Genomic DNA, 18,672 nt, shown 5'->3' with positions numbered 1-18,672 from the left:
AATGTTGCGAAACAAAAGAGATATAGAGGAGACGGGAAGGTTTCAGTGTAATTAATGTTTGAAAGTGTTTGTCTGCCTTTTGACAACCAGTTCTCGCTCCACTGCCCACTTGATACAAACGTTTCAAATTACGATAAAACCAAGGAGAGGGATCCGGTGCCGCAATAGAACAGGAGGAGTTAGGAAAGAGGCTGCGACCTTCCTGAGCTATCTCGAATTTCTTTCTAGTGATTTTTACGAGCTGTTTTGTATACTGAGAGTGTAGCACAGCATTGTATAGCAGTGAATTATGGACGGTAGGAAAACCGAAACGATAATCGAAGCATTTGAGATGTGGAGCTACAGAAGAATATTGAAAATTAGGGGGACTAATAAAGTAAGGAATGAGGTTCTCCACAGAATCGTCGAAGAAAGGAACATATGGAAAACACTGGTAAGAAGAAGGGTAGGATTATAATACATGTGTTAGGACGTCGGGGAATAACTTGGTACTGGAGGGAGCTGTAAAGTGTAATAACTGTAGAGGAAGATTGGAATATATCCGGGAAATAAATGCGGACGTAGAGTGCAAGTGCTGCACTTTGATGAAGAGGTTGGCCCACATAAAACCAGTCACAAGACTCATGGTTCACAAATAAAAAAATTAAAAAAAAGTCTGTGTGCGGCATTCCTGAAGCTGCGAAATGTTTAACCAACTACTCAGCCTGTTCATTGCCGCAAATGCCGTTATGGCTTTTGACCCAGATTAATATGACTTCTTGTTGCTAATTATGTAGCCTACTGACTTGTTGCATTATTTCATAAGCGAAAAGTTTGTTGAGTCGGTGTCTATTTAAAGTTCGTTTAGTAAGCGCGAAAACTTAATGGAGATGCTCACACAGCACCGGTGGCAGACGCTCCAAGAGAATAGTTCCTTTTCATGGTGCGGTTGATATAATCCCTAGGGCATACGTTTCTAGAAGAGAGATTTGAGCTCCTACGGAGTGTTATCAGCAATCGTTAAGCACATGAACCATCAGCGACAGGACTTGGACGTAGCAGTGGTAAAAAAAATGCCCTCGCTACACACCATCAGGTTGATTATAGACGTAGATGCAGCACTTACAAAATTATCACACAAACAATGAAGTATTACATCGGAAATTGAAAGAACTGAAAGCATGTAAATTTACAATTTCGCATCTTGTTATGTCCTTTCCACTGGCGATTAAATGTAAATGAAGGTTCATATTTTTACTCCATTGTGTCCCGGCACACTCTGAGGTAGTACTGTAATTTCGGAAATGACGGTTGTATAAAAGAGAGTTTTTAACGATTTTTGGAGTCAGTTTGAAAGCTTCTTGTTTCTAATTTGGCCACAATATCCAAACATGGAAATTACAAAATTTTTGCTCTTGAAAGTAATAGTTTCTTCCAACTGTGATATTCGGAAGGACGACGGTTCAATCCCGCGTCCGGCCATCCTGATTTAGGTTTTCCGTGATTTCCCTAAATCGCTCCAGGCAAATGCCGGGATGGTTCCTTTCAAAGGGCACGGCCGAATTCCTTCCCTGTCCTTCCATAATCCGATGAGACCGATGACCTCGCTGTCTGGTCTCCTTCCCCAAAACAACCAACCAACCAACCAACCAACTGTGATCCTTAGCCAGGAAGAAGTTATTTGGTGTAGTCTGTGCTCCTTTATTGGCTGTGCTGGTTAGACGGAATTCTGGGGTATAATTGTCAATTTGAAGTGATGAGTGTGTGGATGTATATCTGGGATATGTTCAAAATCGCAGACTTGACGTGCATCTTCACCCAAATATTCGCAGGTTCATTTAGCGACAAATCGAGCAGTTCCAAATGAATCAATGAAACCGAACTTGTTTTACGCATACATTGATCAAATGGTACAGCCGAACCAGTTGGTTATGCATGATGTACATAAGGTCAAGTTCATCCATACATACTATAAAATTGTGTGTGTGTGTGTGTGTGTGTGTGTGTGTGTGTGTGCGTGCGTGTTCCACTTCTCCTCCTAGACCACTGGATCGATTTCAATCAAACTTGGTACATATATACCTCACTGTCAAGTAACAATCTCTGAGGGTGTAAAAACCACCAACCTATAAAACGGGATGGGGGTGAAAAAGAAGTGTAGTTCACGACTCGTGAATTTCCAGACTTCTTGCATTTAGTATTTGAGAATGAGAGCACTTAATGATTTGCAACAAACTTTACACATAGTTTCAAACTACGAATTTTTTTGCCTGTGACAACCCCTAAAAAATGTTGAAAGGAGAAATGTTTATCGCTTACTACTTTTCCTCTGTTCAGCAGTGAAAGTACTGCATGAGGCTCGACGATATAACTTATTACTTCTTTACTATTACCGGCATTAGCAACACATTTTGTACACAGTATGTAAATATGCCGCTGAATGTCCCTAAGGAATTATATCATTGTACGATTCGTAGCTCAGGAGAAATGTCAGGAATATTAAGTAAGTTATATAGTATAAGCGTGAACGCACAGCTAAACATAAATACCTGGGCAACGTCGAGTTGCCGGCTGCGGTGGTCTCGCGGTTCTAGGCGCGCAGTCCGGAACCGTGCGACCGCTACGGTCGCAGGTTCGAATCCTGCCTCGGGCATGGATGTGTGTGATGTCCTTAGGTTAGTTAGGTTTAAGTAGTTCTAAGTTCTAGGGGACTGATAACCACAGCAGTTGAGTCCCATAGTGCTCAGAGCCATTTTTTTGAACGTCGAGTTTCTCAGCTAGTATAGTCACTAAAGAAACGATTTTATCCTCGAAATGAATTACACAGCTTCTTTGAATTGAGATGTGTAGGAGAATGTTGTTTCCTCACTACTGTCATATGAGAGATATTTTAAATACTTCTTTTAACCAACAAAGTTTCTGTTTCACATCAGTAAAGCCGAAATGATAAATCGTATGGAAAAACTGAATAGATGAAGCATCACAAAAATCTTTTCACCCAAAATAGGGTTCTGTGAGAGAGCCCTGTTCCACATGAGCTGAGGTGTACCAACAACTGATATGGTGAACCTGGACTCCACCGACAAAAGGTCTGAGTTATTTGGCGTAAGAGACCCCTGCGCTCAGGTTGCTTTTACGAAGTTATAACGTTAATAGTCGTTTGTTTATTATCTTTCATTCTATGAAAATGACTTCACAACAGCGAAAAAACCTTTGATATGCTATCCATTTTGTCTCAGATTCCTTTGTACAGGTGCAGAAGTTCTGTGATGTGGTTGCTGTCACCGTGGGAACAGCTCAGCGAAGCGTCATTGTACCATTCTCCCTTTTTATTCTGTGAGCGCATGCCAGAGAGAGACTCAGGACAACACTTGTATGTATCGCTGATACAGCTATGACTGCTGTAAAGACAATCCCGAGACGGAACAAAACAGTAGTACGCTGCCGGAAAGGAATGCAACACCATCAAGTTTATATCATTCCCAAGTGGGCTGACATGTTCATCATAGCAGGAGTGTATTGTAAATAATATCAGATAAAATACACATACCAAAGTATAGGTTTGCATCAACACCTCTGACGGCAAAGCAGGCGTGTATTCTCGCATGCAAACTATCATAAAGATCCGCAACGGCATCGTGCAATAGACTGCCCCAAGCATCTTGCGTCTTTGTTGCAATTCGGCAGCTGTTCGTGCAGGCCCTGGAGAAAGTAGGTTTCTGGTTCAGTTGACCAGAGATCTGGTGACCTTGTTGCCCAGGACAGTTACTGTACACCACGAAAAGCATGATGCATCAGAGCAGCCGTATCTTGAGATGTATTGTCCTGCTGAAAAAGCACATAACCACATGGAAGCAGCGTGGGGATAATAATAGATGCAATGTAGTGGGCACTGGTTAGTTTACTGTGAGGAAACTCCAAATGTGACAGCGAGCTATAATTGATGGCCCTCCACACCAGGAAGCCTGGGACGAGACAAGTTAGTCGTGGCCATATGCACTCTGGCAGCTCACTGGGTCTGCGACACAGACATATACGTCCATCACTAGCATGCTCACGCAACCTACTCTCATCACTGAAGACAATAGAGCGCCGTTCCACTCTCAGTTAACTCTTTTACGGCTGCAGAATAACCATACTTGGTGCTGTCATGGTGTCGGTGATAGCCTGGCCAGAGACACCAGCGGATTTAATCCTGCTGCAAACAGACTGTTTCCTACGGTTCCTGATGACAGAGCAAACGTGACCGAATTCCGTCCCTGATCATTCGGTCGGCCACCGCTACTCGCACACGAGGACGTCCGGAACCTGGTTTACACGTGTGGGCATGATCCACTCACAACTGTTGAAAGCAACCACACAACACAGCAGTCCATCAACAAGTACATCCAACTTCCCGCAAGATCACAAGGCGACCCCGTTCAAATAGCTGAAGCTCTGCAGGAGGAGTACCTACTTCTCGGTGGTGCTTGGTTGTACCCTGAAATGAATGTTGCAAACACTGTTCAACTCTAAACTCAGAACAGTTACTGCCTGCAGAGTGAAAACAGAGGGAGCACAGGCCACCTGATCGCCGATGAACGTTACAAATCAATCGCTGTCATAACAAACTCTCAGTACGCACATACTGTTCCCTGGTGCTACAGAATACGGTCCGTGAGGGTACTGCATTTTTTGCTGCAGTGTCCATTGCAAGCTAGAGGGCGAAGAGTAAAGTGGGAATTACTGTTTCCAGTAACAGGTACAGTGGCTGATGGAATATCTTTGTTTGCAAATAAAGGGTTCAGCGCATACCGTAGACACTTGTACTGTTGTACAGACATTTTCAGTGCAATACAAAAGCGTACGTATATCGGAGTAAGAAAACCTAAATGCAATTACTCCGTAACGAGTACTCGGAGATCAACGGTCCCATATACATCTGAACAACTTCCGAAGTTTCTGTCGCTCTAGAGTCAGACGACTCTATTCAACGAAAGCAGTTAAGTATCCTAGTCGATTTAGAATTCCAGTACCAGTACCAACATGCTCCTAGGACTTCGAGGTTCACCATTCAACTCGGCTTCAAAGGCTAGCCTAAAAAAAATAATTACATAAAATACATCCTAGATCTGGGATTGGTTCAAATGGCTCTGAGCACTATGGTACTTAACTTCTGAGGTCATCAGGCCCCTAGAACTTAGAACTACTTAAACCTAACTAACCTAAGCACATCACATACACCCATGCCCGAGGCAGTATTCGAACCTGCGACCGTAGCGGTCGCACGGTTCCAGACTCAGCGCCTAGAACCGCTCGGCCACTCCAAACGGCGATCTGGGATTCTACGTGCAACATATTGTGACTCGTTCATAACTGACTAGCAGTAACTCATCTTGTTCCACGGAATAGAAGAAAAAAAATAAATTTAAAATTGGCAGTGCTAGCGGTGGCACACAATGAAGGAACACTCATCTAACACACGTCATTTTCAGTAGGCTCGACACATACTTTTTTCCTTCAAGCTCCGAACACCTGACTCTGCAGGGTCCAAGTGCACGTTTTTCCACAGTACGACTTCTTTGGTTTGCAAAGTGGGGCTGACGTAAGCTCGCAGCGGCACAGCCCGTTACGGACCAGACCGCCCAGGAAACGACTTTGTGCTGCGGGCGAAAGAGACATTGGCGGCCCCGTTACTTGCGCGGTCTGATGGCGTGGAAGGGATTCGCCCACGGCTACTGCTTCCTTCCCACATAAGCAGTTACAGTGAGTCAGGCGCGCGCTTCTTGGGGCAGGTGGTGGACGAGAGGACAGCGCGTGCGAGAGAGAAGGCAGCTCCGGAAGGCAATGCACAAACCACGGCTCGGCGTCGCCGGCTTCATAAGAGCTGAGCGGTGGCGGCATCGGCGGTGGCCCCCCTATCGATTCCCAATAAACGCGTCGGCAAACATTTGAGAGGAGCACTCGGCGCCGAGGGTCGCTAGGTTTTTCCGGAGCGTTGCCTGCCTGACGCGGCGAGGAACGGAGCATCGTCACTACCAGCGGCCGTGGAATGCGACGCGACTGCAGGAACGGCTGGAATGCGCCCTTATACCCCTCTCGCTCCTCCTCGCACATACACCCCATCCCTGTGACGTGTCCGATAAGGTATTCGGGCCGAAGAGCCCAGGCCAGACGAAATGGTGGAGCACCAGTCTTCTGAGCGATAGATAGCCTCTCGTGTTCCTCACAGAGGGCCAGAGAGAGCGCGTTCTCTTCAGCTGTCTTCTCCAGACTGCCACTGCCCCCCCCTCCCCTCTTCCCCCTAAGCTTCTCCGGTTTCTCTTCATCTCTGAGCAATATGAAACGCGGAAGTTTTGCGCTCTATCGGCTTCCCTGCTGTAATATCTCTCTCGAAGCTTCACAGATGGACAGGTGTAATTTTCTTGAAGTCTTCTCAAAAGGGCATAGATTCTTTTGTGCCTTTTCTGTTGGCCTTCATCGAGATATATATCAAGGTTCCAGAATGTGCCGTGTCGGAAAGCTTTGCTGCGCAAACCCAATTCACCCTGCAAAATACGCCACGACAGCATTTATTGGAATTCCCTGGAGGGTGCAGTAACAAAACAATTCGTTAATAGCCACCATACCGACTAAAAATATGAAATTAAAAAAAAGGGGACTCTGTTCGCATACCCCTAACGCATTTTCCAGGTGTAGAATGTATCATGCATTTATAGTAATGCGGCTAGAGCCTCAAGCACTGTCAACAAAAAAGAACCAAAACGTGGACACTGTTGGAGTGCTGTAAATGGCGGTATAGCAGGGACGAGCAAAATATTGTTTGATTACTTATACAACCAGTTACAAACACCTTTAAAAATCGAATCGCTGAAAATTCAGCCGAATTTGGATTGCTGATTTTAGTTGTAAACACAGTTATCTTCTAGCATGTTGCAGTTGTTAATAAATTACTTAATTCCAATAAAATCTTTTTGGTATTACTCCGCGTAATTTTGAAATTAAAACCATTATTAGAAATGATATATCGATATATCCGCAGCGTACCTCTTCAATCAGCCTGAAAGACGGCCGAAACATTCGTTTTAATAGACGTTCTTAGTTTCAAAATGAGGCAGACTAATGATATTCAAATTGTCAGTGACTGTGGAAGCCTTCATACTCGCATCGGTTATGAAATGTTGAGAAAATAGCTATTACGAGGGTAATCCCAAAAGTTATGAACCTCTTATTTCACCTCGTCGACGGAACTGAATCGCTGGGACCACAATTAACGCTGACAGGTACTGTGAGACTCTGAAAAACTCAAACGGGCAATTCAGAACCGAAGAAGAGGAATGTTGAGCAAGGGCGTACACATTCTCCATGACAACGCTCGCCCACATATCGCTCGGCAAACCGTTGCTCTCTTGCAACATTTTCAGTTGAACATAATCATCCACCAAACCTATAGTCCTGACTTGGCGCCGAGTGACTATCCCTAGGTTAAAAGAACATTTGGCCAGAAAGCTATTCAGCTCCGACGACGAGATGAAAGAAGAGGTTCATAGCTTTCTGAACAGCATGGAGGCGAGATGGTATGACATGGGCATACAAAAACTACCGCAGCGTCTACATAAATGCATCGACAGAAATGGTGATTATGTCGAAAAATAGCTAAATGTTCAAGCTGTAAACTGATATAAACCATTATAGAAATAAACAGGTCTATGTGCTTATAAAAAAATAGGAGACCTTACTTTTGGGATTACCCTCGTATAATGTTTTTCAGTATGGCATATCTTTATCTAAAGAATGAAAAATGAAATAAATATATACGTTGCTATTAGAAAATTTCTCATAATTTATGCCGATAGTTAAAGATCTTGAATTTATTGTAGTTTCTGTTAGAGGAGTTCTCTTCCTGTGAATTGCTTGCGGCTGATCTCTGTGTGATATCCAGGAAGGAAGGAAGATTAGGGTTTACAATCCGTCGACAACTCCGTCATCAGAGACGGAGTATGACATTCAGCAACAGTAAAAATTCACGTTGACGTCCCATGTGTGCAGGTATTATGCTCCATCTTCTTGATATCGCGACTCCACGTAGCCCTTATCTGAGTCAGCGGAGAGTCTTCACTCATTCACGTCACCACACTTCAGCACATTGTAAATCTGTCTAACGCTATAGGAATGGTGCTTGAGTAAACTTAGTTTTGTGCTACAAAAATTTAAGATTATTATTCTTCAATATCTTTCTTTTATGGAACTTCTGGAAAAGAGAAAATAATAGAAAAAGAATAGAAGAGAATAACTTATTTGATCGATGTGGGACACATTATTGTTTTATTATAGGAATAACAGACATAACAGAGTTTTTATGAAGTAATACATATGACAGTTAAAAAAATTAGATGCTGCTGGATAACGTTGTTGGAAAGTTGTTTCTGGTTTCAAAAATCATACCTACAGTTTTTTATGTCCTTTATGGTCGTGTTGTCTTTATAGAAATATTTTTTCGTTAACTTCATTCAGTGTTTCTAGAACAATGAATTCTGTACTTTAAATGTAAAAAAAATTAATAGAAAGAGATAAACTATTTCTCAAGAGGTGGAAATAGATTTAAGTTCAATTCCAGATCACACAGTAAATATTTGCGCTCTGAGGGTCACTATAGACATCCAAGAAAGTGTAAGTATTATGAATATAAATGAATTATCGAAAAAAATAAAAAAAATGGTTTAATACGCTGGCAATTGCATGTAACATTAGGAACACATTCTTACTGTATATTTAAATGTATTTTTTGTTAGCTACTCTAAATATTTGATGTCTGTTTTAATTTAAACCTGATCCCTGGGATAGTAATGGAAATGAATCTCAACGGTGTTCCTTAGTAATCATGGATTCTTAGCGACAGTCATTGTGAATTGGTAAAGAAAACAATTATTGCAAATAACAGAAAGCATTATTAGCAAGCTCTCGGGCTGTAAACATTTACAGCTAAAATAGGCATGGATGCTGATTAGATCAGCGAAATAGCAAGTATAGCTCTAGTATGCCAGTGATTACTATCAAACAGCCCCAGCCTAATTGAATTTTGGGAAAGGCTATCTCGCTCAAATTGCCCTAGGTAGTCAGATGCAGTCTTAATGATCTAATGACGACCCAATCACCTCCCATGCGATCGTTAAAACGATTTCAATTTGTGGCTTTTCGATAGTTTCGGATCATATCTTTCCTTTAGGTAAGGGAGTTAACTCAATTATAACAGTTTCAGTTACACAAAGAAGCTCAATTGACACGTGCATGACGAACTGGAAAAGTTTTTCGAGCAGTCACCGTAATTGAACATCATCTCACTCTCAGATACATCTGCACAATCATCTAGTAATGACAGTTTGACCTAGGAAGGGAATGAGTACTGAAAAATAAGAATAGTTTTTGTAATCATTCGGCGTTCTATTTACGAGCTTGAACTGAAGTGTCTCAGTGGAGTAGAAACCACGAATTAAACTGATCTGGTTTTTGTGTTTTCTGAAAATCTTTGGAAAATGGCAGGAACAGATTGAAGAAATATGTATTTGTAGTTTGACAAGGTTAACCAGTAGAATGTCGAGGTTAAAGTACACCAAACGAAACAGTAGAAATGTTTGGAATTAAACTAAGACTGTGATACAAGCAATCCAAACCAGGCGCTGTATTTCGTTTATTCTTTCTCGCCTTCTCGGTCGTTATTACAATAATGACAACGCAACCTGAGTGGACGACGTCATCTGCTTCGACAGGTAAGAGCTATCCATGGAAACAGTAGATTGCTGTGTTCTCTTTGTCGTGCTATGAAACAGGCTAAATCCTAGTAAGAAGGTAATGGCAGGGTCGTATTTATACAATATTTTATTGTAGTAATACCTGTTATTAAATTATATGGTTAACAGAAGACCGTACAGTTCATAGAGACAGTTTCATGCGAGATTTTATATGAATAAAAGTTTACTGTGGGACTGGGGTGCTCCAGACATGTTTTTATGTCAACGCGATTGTCATCTAACCTGACTGCAGAGATTTCAGAGGACGACGGATCTTGCACGAGAAGGCATCTTACCTGAGTGCAGTCGAGGCACATTCATTGTACACATAGAATGGACAGGTTATCAACCTGACGGACTGAGGGAGTGCAGTAGTCCTCGTAAGAGGTGACACATGTTTACGGACAATCCTATACGCAGAAAGTATCAAGCTCCATCAGTACACTTTTAAAATTTCAGTTAAAAGTTTTCGGGTACTTGTTTTCGGATTCGGTGTTCGGTGTCCACAGTGTCCACATAATGTCTGGATTTGTTGCCGACCGATTTTCGTCTATAAGAGGCCACTGAAATCTCTAACGTCACAAGCACAGACGACCTCATCACCGTTCACATTTTTTCGTAAAGTGATATTGACAGGCTGTCCGGGAGTGCTAAAAGACAAAGACCAGGCTCAGCAGAAATATCTTTTCAATTTTACTGCAGCACTAACAATGCAAAGGGGTCACGCTGGGTACCAGAGCAAATTTGATAAAGTCATATTTGTAAGGCTACCAAAATCAAAACAGTTTAAAATCGAATAATTTTTAAAATAGCCATCAAGCACGCTCATTCTTAAAGGATTAAATAGTTCAAGGCGCGAATAATTTTTTGATTCATCGTCTTCTGGTTTGATGCGGCCCGTCCTCCTCTTCATCTCCGAGTAGCACTTGCAACCTACGTCCTCGTTTATTGGATGAATGAATGCCAGACACTGTCTTTCTCTACACTTTTTACACTCTACAGCTCCCTCTAGTACAATGAAAGATATTACCTGATGTCTTAACAGATGTCTTATCATCCTGTCACTTTTTGTTGTCACAGATTTCCATGTGTTCCTTTCTTCGCCAACTCTACAGAGAACCTCCTCAGTCTTTACCTTATCAGTGCACCTATTTTTCGACTTTCTTCTGTCGTATCAGATCTTGAATGCTTCGATTTTTTGTTTGTTCTGGTTCTTCCACATTCCATGCTTCAGTGCCACACAATGCTGTTCTCAAACATACAGTCTCAGAACTTTCTTTCTCGTATTGAGAACTATGTTTGGTATTAGTAGACTGCTCTTCGCCAAGGATACCCTTTTTGCCAGTGCTTGTCTGCTTTTTATGTCCTCCTTGTTCCGTCCGTCATGGGTTATTTTGCTGCCTTCGTCTACTTCGTGATCACAAATTCTGATGATACGTTCCTCGCTGTTCTCATTTCCACTACTTCCCATTTCTATCGTCTTTCGTTGATTTACTCTCAGTCCATATTCTGTACTCCTTAGACTGTTCATAACGTTCACCATATTCTGTAATTCTTATTCACTTTCACTGAATATAGTAATATCATTAGTGAATCTAGTCATTGATATTTTTTCAATTTCAATTCTAATTCTGCTCCCTAACCTTCTTTCTTTTCCATTGTTTCTTCGATGTATAGATTGGTCACTAGACGCAAGAGACTACATTCTTGTCTTACACCATTTATCTTATTGTTCCCTCTTTCTTCTTGTACATAGTGTATATGACACGTCTGTGCCTACAGATTTTATTGAGAATTGCGAACGTCTTGCACTATTTTACATTGTCGAACGCTTTTTCCAGTTCAAAAAATCCTATGAATGTGTCTTGATTTTTCTTCAGCCTTGGTTCCATTATCGACCACAACGTCAGAACTGTCTCTCTGGTGCCTTTACCTTTCCTAAAACCAAACTGATCATCATCTGATACTCAATTTTCTTTCTATTCTTGAGTATATTATTCTAGTCAGAAACTTGGATGTATGGGCTGTTAAGCTGACTGTGCGATAATCCTCACATTTGGCGGCTCTTGATATCTTCGGAACTGTGTGAATCATGTTTCTCCGAAAGTCTGATGGTATATGGCCAGCTTCATTCATTCTGGACAGTCGCTTTGTCGCCGATTTCCTCAATGATTTTAGAAATTCAAATGGGATGTTATCCATGCCATCTGGCTTACTTGATCTTAAGTCATCCAAAGCTCCTTTCTAATTATAATGGTGGATCCTCTATTTCTTCCCTGTCGATTCCTGTTTCTTCTTAGAGCACGTCCTTAGACAAGTGCTCCTCTTCATAGAGACCTCCAATGTACTCTTTCCACCTATTCGCTTCTCCTATGCATTTAATAGTGGAATTCCCATTGCACTCTGAACAGTACAGCCTTTGCTTTTAATTTCACCGAAGGTTGTCTTGACTTTTCTATATGTTGAATCAGTCTTCCGACAATCATTTCTGTTTTGGTTTCTTCACTTTTTCATGCAGCCATTTCGCCTTACCTTTCCAGATCTTCCTATTTATTTCATTCCTAATGGACTTGTATTTCTGCATTCTTGAATTTCCTTGAAAATTTTTGTACTTCCTTCTTTCGTCGATCCACTGAAGTATTTCTTCTGTTAACCATAATTCCTATCCAGTTAGCTTTTTTGTACCCATGTTATCTTTCCAACCTCTGTGATTGCTTTTTTTGGATATGTCCATTCCTCTTTAAACGAATTGCCTGCTGAACTATTCACTATCGCAGTATCTATAGCCTCAGATAACTGCGAGCGTACCACTTCACTACCTAGTAATTTCTGACTACTCTCTTAAACTTCTTGGATCCGTCGTTGACTCGGGACATCGGTTAATGGGTTAATCAGACAGTATGTAGAACAGAAACCAAACAGCAGGCATATTTGAATTAGTTAAAGCTTGCAGAAAAATAAATAACAACACGTACTAGTCCGTTAAATTTCAGCCTACTCGTCATCTTTACTAAATTGTGACCTGAGTCTGTGTCTCCTCCTGGGTACGCCTCGCAGTCCAATATCTGATTTCGGAATCTCTGCCTGACCACGATGTAGTCTGACTGGAATCCTCCCGTGTTTCCGACCTTTTCCAAGTATACTTCCTTCTCTTGTGATTCTTGAACAGAGGATTTGCTATTACTAGCAGAAATTTGTTGGAGATCTTACTTAGTCTTTCTCCTCTCTCATTGCTACTACAAGTTCATTTCTCTCGTAATGCTGCTTCTTACACTACAACCGCTTTCCATTCCATCGTGACTATCAGACTTTCATCTCCATTTACCTGCTGAATTGCCCTTTCATTATCCTCATTCACTTTCTTTATCTCTGCATCTTGCACTTGTGATGTCAGCATATACCCATGAACGTTATTGTCTGTGTTGATTTCCTGTCAGATCTGATGAGAACCATTCTGAACTGTTCACAGTAACTTAATCTCCGCCCAACTTTCCTATTCATAAGAATCCTACATGCGTTACATCATTTTCTGCTGCTATTGATATTGCTCTATACTCATCTGACCAGAAATCCTTGTATTCTTTCAGTTTTACTTCACTGACTTCCACTGTATCTGGATTAAACCTGAATTTTCCTTTCGAGCATAAAAAAACCTATTAAACACCAAATACTAAATTAAACAATATAATATAAAAAATTATTTAACGGGCACTAGTAACTGGAGTAAACATGAATTGTTCTGGGTTATTCAGTCGGCTACCGTCTACTTAAGATTTTACTACCCTGGGTAAACTTAAAATCACAATTAGGATAAACGCTGTACCGTTGCATGGAGTTGAAGTTAGCACCAACAGACTTCCAATGACGCAGGATAAATTATACCCTAATAAAAACATTTAAGTTAATTGTAATCTAATAAAAACAATTAAGTTCCAGAGCTTTAAAACAGAAAAATCCTGTGTTACCACATGCCTTAAAACAAAGAGATATCTATCTTACGCATCAATTACATCATAAATTCATTTAGCAAATGAATGATCATTTACTAGACGATCGCTTTTGCTGAATCGCAGACTTTTAACTGAGTGTCAGCTCTGTCGGTTATGCCTCAAGCAGTTTATGACAGAATACAGCACAGGCGGCGTAACAACTACAAAAGAAATCAAATTACACGAGAAACACCCATGCTACCACTGTCATACCAACTAGAATTTTGAATAAAAGATACTGATATATGGTTGGGCAGCAGAACTGTGACTGTAAGTTCACTCGCATCTGGCGCAACTCATTTATTTCGCAATACGGCAGAGAGGAGCTCACCATTAACTTCCGTTATGTGATGGCAATAACTGCCACTCATCCTCGCAGCAGTTAACTTACACTTCGATGAAGTACTTTTGTGGTTACACCACACTGAATGTCCGCGACAGCAATGGAAATAGCATGGAAGAAGCGACGACTTTACATGTTGCAACCCGCCACGTAGCCACCTCCAAACGGGAAAACCTGTCGCCTTTCAAAAATCAATACTATTCACTGTCCTGGGCGATCTTCTCTTATTCCTCGCTGCTAGCAGACTGTCGGTCTACATCCTGCTTACGGCATTCTTCTTCAGTATCGCACCTGACCTGCGCATCGTCTTGAAAGGCACACACGCGGAAGTGGCGTCCTCTCGTGCCAAGGAAGCTTAAGGTCAAGGCTCTGTCGCTAGCTTATCCGAAGTCTCGATATGACTGTATCATAAGATGGTTACGGAACGTCGAGTAATCACATTCTTTCACAAGAACTGCCGTGGTACTGACCAAGACAAGATTTTTCCTCCGTACCGCGAAACGTCTTTAGATTTTCAGCAGATTTTCTGTGAGACTCCTGCGAAGTCTGACCTGGAGGCTTTGCTAGGGCCGTATATTATTCATACACAGCCAAATCACTGACAGAGACTAATCTCGTGTAGATAATTTTGTGCTCGTTTGGAGGAAAGACAGCCGACATTTGTTTATGGTTTCCGTTATATAAGTTGACACCCTCGTTGAACATAGCGCTATTGTTGAATGTGGTAGCTAATTGTTTTGGTAGTTTCTGTGGTGTGCAAGTTAGAAATTCATGTAAACGACAGATATTAAAATGATTGTGAACATAAATCAGTTATACAGATTTAAGCTAAGCAAGACAACAAAATGTCTCAAATACCACTCTTTAAATTTGCATAAGATCGGAGGGAGCACTGGTTTTGGTTACTTCATAGTTCCTTTAATATGATATCTTAAGGAATACGTAATCGCCATGAAAGCCTTAGGCTTAATGAACAACCACCGATTGTAGACTCAAAAGATTTCCATGATGTAAAACGTCGAATGTCATGATGCCTTGCCTTCTTTAGATTACGATGCCTGTTAGCAGTCTTTTGTACTCATATTAATCACATGCTAGAGACAAGACAGTAGTGTCGATAGTTACAGCCAGTAATAAGCCTTGCAAAGTTTAACACTTACGAAAGCCAAGGTGAGAAATATACAATTTTACATGCAATACATTTATTTGAACGGATAAGTTCCATGCGAAAGTATTCCTTATACTTTCGTTCTGTTACACGGCGGCACTTATCCCAATATACAACTTTTTACACAATTTTCGGTAAATAGTTTTCGGCTGATACTTTGTGCGAAGTCAAAACTGTATGCCGTGACTAGCATCTAATTCGGAAGAACTCTTGCAAGTAAACCACTGCCTTTCCTTCGAACCTTCCATTGATACTCTTTTACTGTTTTCATAAAACCTGTACGTCCGTCGTGTTTCTCCCATCTTGGCGATAAATTTTGTACATAAATCTTCTGCTTGATATTTCTCAGACTCTTGGCCATGTTTTATGAAGTATGCACGTCTGAAATAACGTATGCAAAAATTTTATTTCCTGTAGTAAGTGACGTAGGTGTTTTCAAAATATAGGATGCTACGAAATTTCTCGCTCTTGTACACTATAATATTTCCCGAAATATTCTTCAATTTTGGCAACGAAATCTCACGTTTTTCTACTAAAGAATCTTCGGAAGTGCGTTTATATTATTTGTTTATACCATCTGTGAAACGTTTCAGGGGTTGCATTTACAGGAGCCTATGCCAAACAGATACAGTTTATCTTATATACTATGACGCCTTCATTCAATTTTTCTGCGAATTGTTGTGAATTACAGCAGATCTCTATAGAATGTTCCGCATAAGTTTTTCTGTTGCTTAACTGGCGTCATATATAATTCATAAAATGGATTTGCAGCGCGAATAAAGAACTATGGAAGGTAGGAGACGAGGTATTGGCGGAAGTAAAGCTGTGAGGACGGGGCGTGAGTCGTGCTTGGGTAGCTCAGTTGGTAGAGCACTTGCCCTCGAAAGGCAAAGGTCCCGAGTTCGAGTCTCGGTCCGGCACACAGTTTTAATCTGCCAGGAAGTTTCAACTATGGAAGGAATTCATTCATTTCTAGTCCATTTCCGATCTAAAATCCACTCATCGCTCTCTCAACGTCTTTGTGACGCTAGTTAGTTTAACATTCTTATCATCGCAACAATCACACGAATCTGTATGTGTCGATCCTCTACCGCGACCCTACATTCGTTTCTTTAGTAGACGCCTCTTTCCAGTCATGCTTCTTCTCTGTCAAACACCGGTACTCCGAAACATCTCTCAGTTTCATTTGAGTTGTAATCCCGCCTATTTCTTACAAAACTAAGACATTTTGTTACTGTATGACACCGTCTTCAACAATTTTTTGAATCGTATGACAGCAATCATAAAAACAATCGGGTGTTAAATCTGTTTAAAAGTTTAATGCCGTCAATAATGGTATTACTTCTCCCTTACAATATCTATCTCTATATTAACGTATAAATAAATACAAAATTATACTTCGCAAACTTTTATTGCAATCATGCTTGTTATACAGGGTGAATCGATAAGCTATTACTCTGACATATTTCTGTAACTTTAATAGATGCACGTAGCTATATGAAGCTTCTTAAAATTTGCAGCGAAAACGATCGGAAAAACTATATATTTACACTTTTTCGCGAAAAATTAAATAAAACAACGCCATCGTAACACTATACTCCTGTTTTCAAAGGATTTCTAATGCTGTTCAGAGATAAAACAGGGTGTCATTTAAATAAGCTCGTAGTTGACTCTGTATGTAGATAGATAAAACAACTTCTAAAGTTACACATATAGATTTATGGTCTTCCATTTCGTGATATCATTTGTCAAACAACTTGTTGCGACGTCTTCAGCTGTTACAGATTAACTGAATCATTCCCCATGTAATAACTGTTATTTCACGCCACCACTGAAATTCAGCAACTAGATAATCAAAATTGTTATATTGTCTCCAACAGCATTAAGAATAATAGAAAGTTAATGAAAATCCGTTATTTTTCACAAAATAGCTGTTCAATAAAACGCGTTTCCAGTCATATGCATGAAAATGATTTTTCCATGACATAATGGATAGAAGAAAATTGATTTCACATCTGAGATTGAAAGACTTGAGGAAAAGAAGTAAATTCACAAAATATGTATGCTCTATTTAAGAAGAGACGTACGCCATATACAATTACTATTTTCCATGTGAGTATAATAAGTCTACGACGCTTTATCAAACAAGAACAAAGGCAGCCTGGGCAAAAGTAAAACAGTAACAACCCTGGTCAAGAACCACACGTACTACCGATCATGTCACTTTCGGAATCTGCGAACACTGCAAGTAAATTAAGAGCAGTTTAATTATTATACAATATGGCTTCTTATTGACGCTGGATACGTTACAGCTAAGTTATTTCCAAGAAAATAAATCAGAGAAAGAAAAAGACATCCGCGTAGAATACCAAAAACATGCTGTGACGAAACGAATAAAAAATGGTTCAAATGGCTCTGAGCACTATGGGACTCAACTGCTGAGGTCATTAGTCCCCTAGAACTTAGAACTAGTTAAACCTAACTAACCTAAGGACATCACAAACATCCATGCCCGAGGCAGGATTCGAACCTGCGACCGTAGCGGTCTTGCGGTTCCAGACTGCAGCGCCTTTAACCGCACGGCCACTTCGGCCGGCCGTAACGAATACCTTCAGTTTCAGAATACCTTCAGTTTCGACAGTGCTTAAGAGTGGAGGAATACATGACTGGGAGACGGGTACTAGTTGAGGCTACAAGGTATGCTCCGTTAGGATAATAAGACTAAAACTAAGAACCGATGTGAGAAAGATACGAAAGTACACGAGTAAACTAAACTATTCTTGTTACCTGTATCGACTTCTTGTGAATTTCGTATCTGTTGAGTGGGAAAATAAACCGACTGCATTCAGAAAACTGAAGTTCAGTGACGAACATAAAGCAGAAACGTCAAAGTTTTAAATTGTGAAAGGCAGTTATCACGTTCAAACTGAACATCTCGTCTTATACTCTCTGACATCCTCCCAATTTTCGTTCTTATCACTTTATAATTATCATCTGTTACCTGACGGTGGTGCTGTGTAACAACTGAAGAACGAGGCTGTATTTCATTTATGAGAGGAAAATGTTGAATCAAAGGAAATGAATATCCGGAGAATAATTTAACCCTCTAGTCTTTGCTGCGAGAGAAAATATCAATGGAAAAATAAGTAGGAAAGTTTGTGAAGATTCTCTGTTCTTCTGCGAACTTGAGACAATCGTATATCCTTAACTCGATTGCGCCGGGAAGACGATAGAGCGCCTTAAGCGAGGGCTCGGCCCTCTATCGCGATCGCAAACGGATCGATGCCAAACTCGTTCGTGTGCCACTCCATCACTGTCAGATATTCTCGGCACTAGAAAAGTCTTCGGGGAGCGCGCTTTGCCGACTGCCTCGCTAAATCTATCTGACATCTGCCTGCTCCACTCCACTATGAAAGCTGTTCAGCT

At 40.9% G+C, this 18,672-nt stretch overlaps 1 non-coding gene across 1 annotated transcript; it reads left to right on the top strand.

Annotated features, from left to right (window-relative positions):
- The first annotated feature begins 16,092 nt into the window (after positions 1-16,092).
- On the top strand, positions 16,093-16,167 carry Trnas-cga (transfer RNA serine (anticodon CGA)). Its single transcript has one exon. It is a non-coding gene; the product is annotated as a tRNA-Ser (tRNA).
- Positions 16,168-18,672: the final 2,505 nt, after the last annotated feature.

Source organism: Schistocerca nitens, chromosome 6 (genome assembly GCF_023898315.1).
Source record: "Schistocerca nitens isolate TAMUIC-IGC-003100 chromosome 6, iqSchNite1.1, whole genome shotgun sequence".
Classification (NCBI taxonomy): domain Eukaryota; kingdom Metazoa; phylum Arthropoda; class Insecta; order Orthoptera; family Acrididae; genus Schistocerca; species Schistocerca nitens.
Note: the sequence above shows the minus strand (reverse complement) of the source record. Positions and strands in the feature narration are given on the sequence as shown.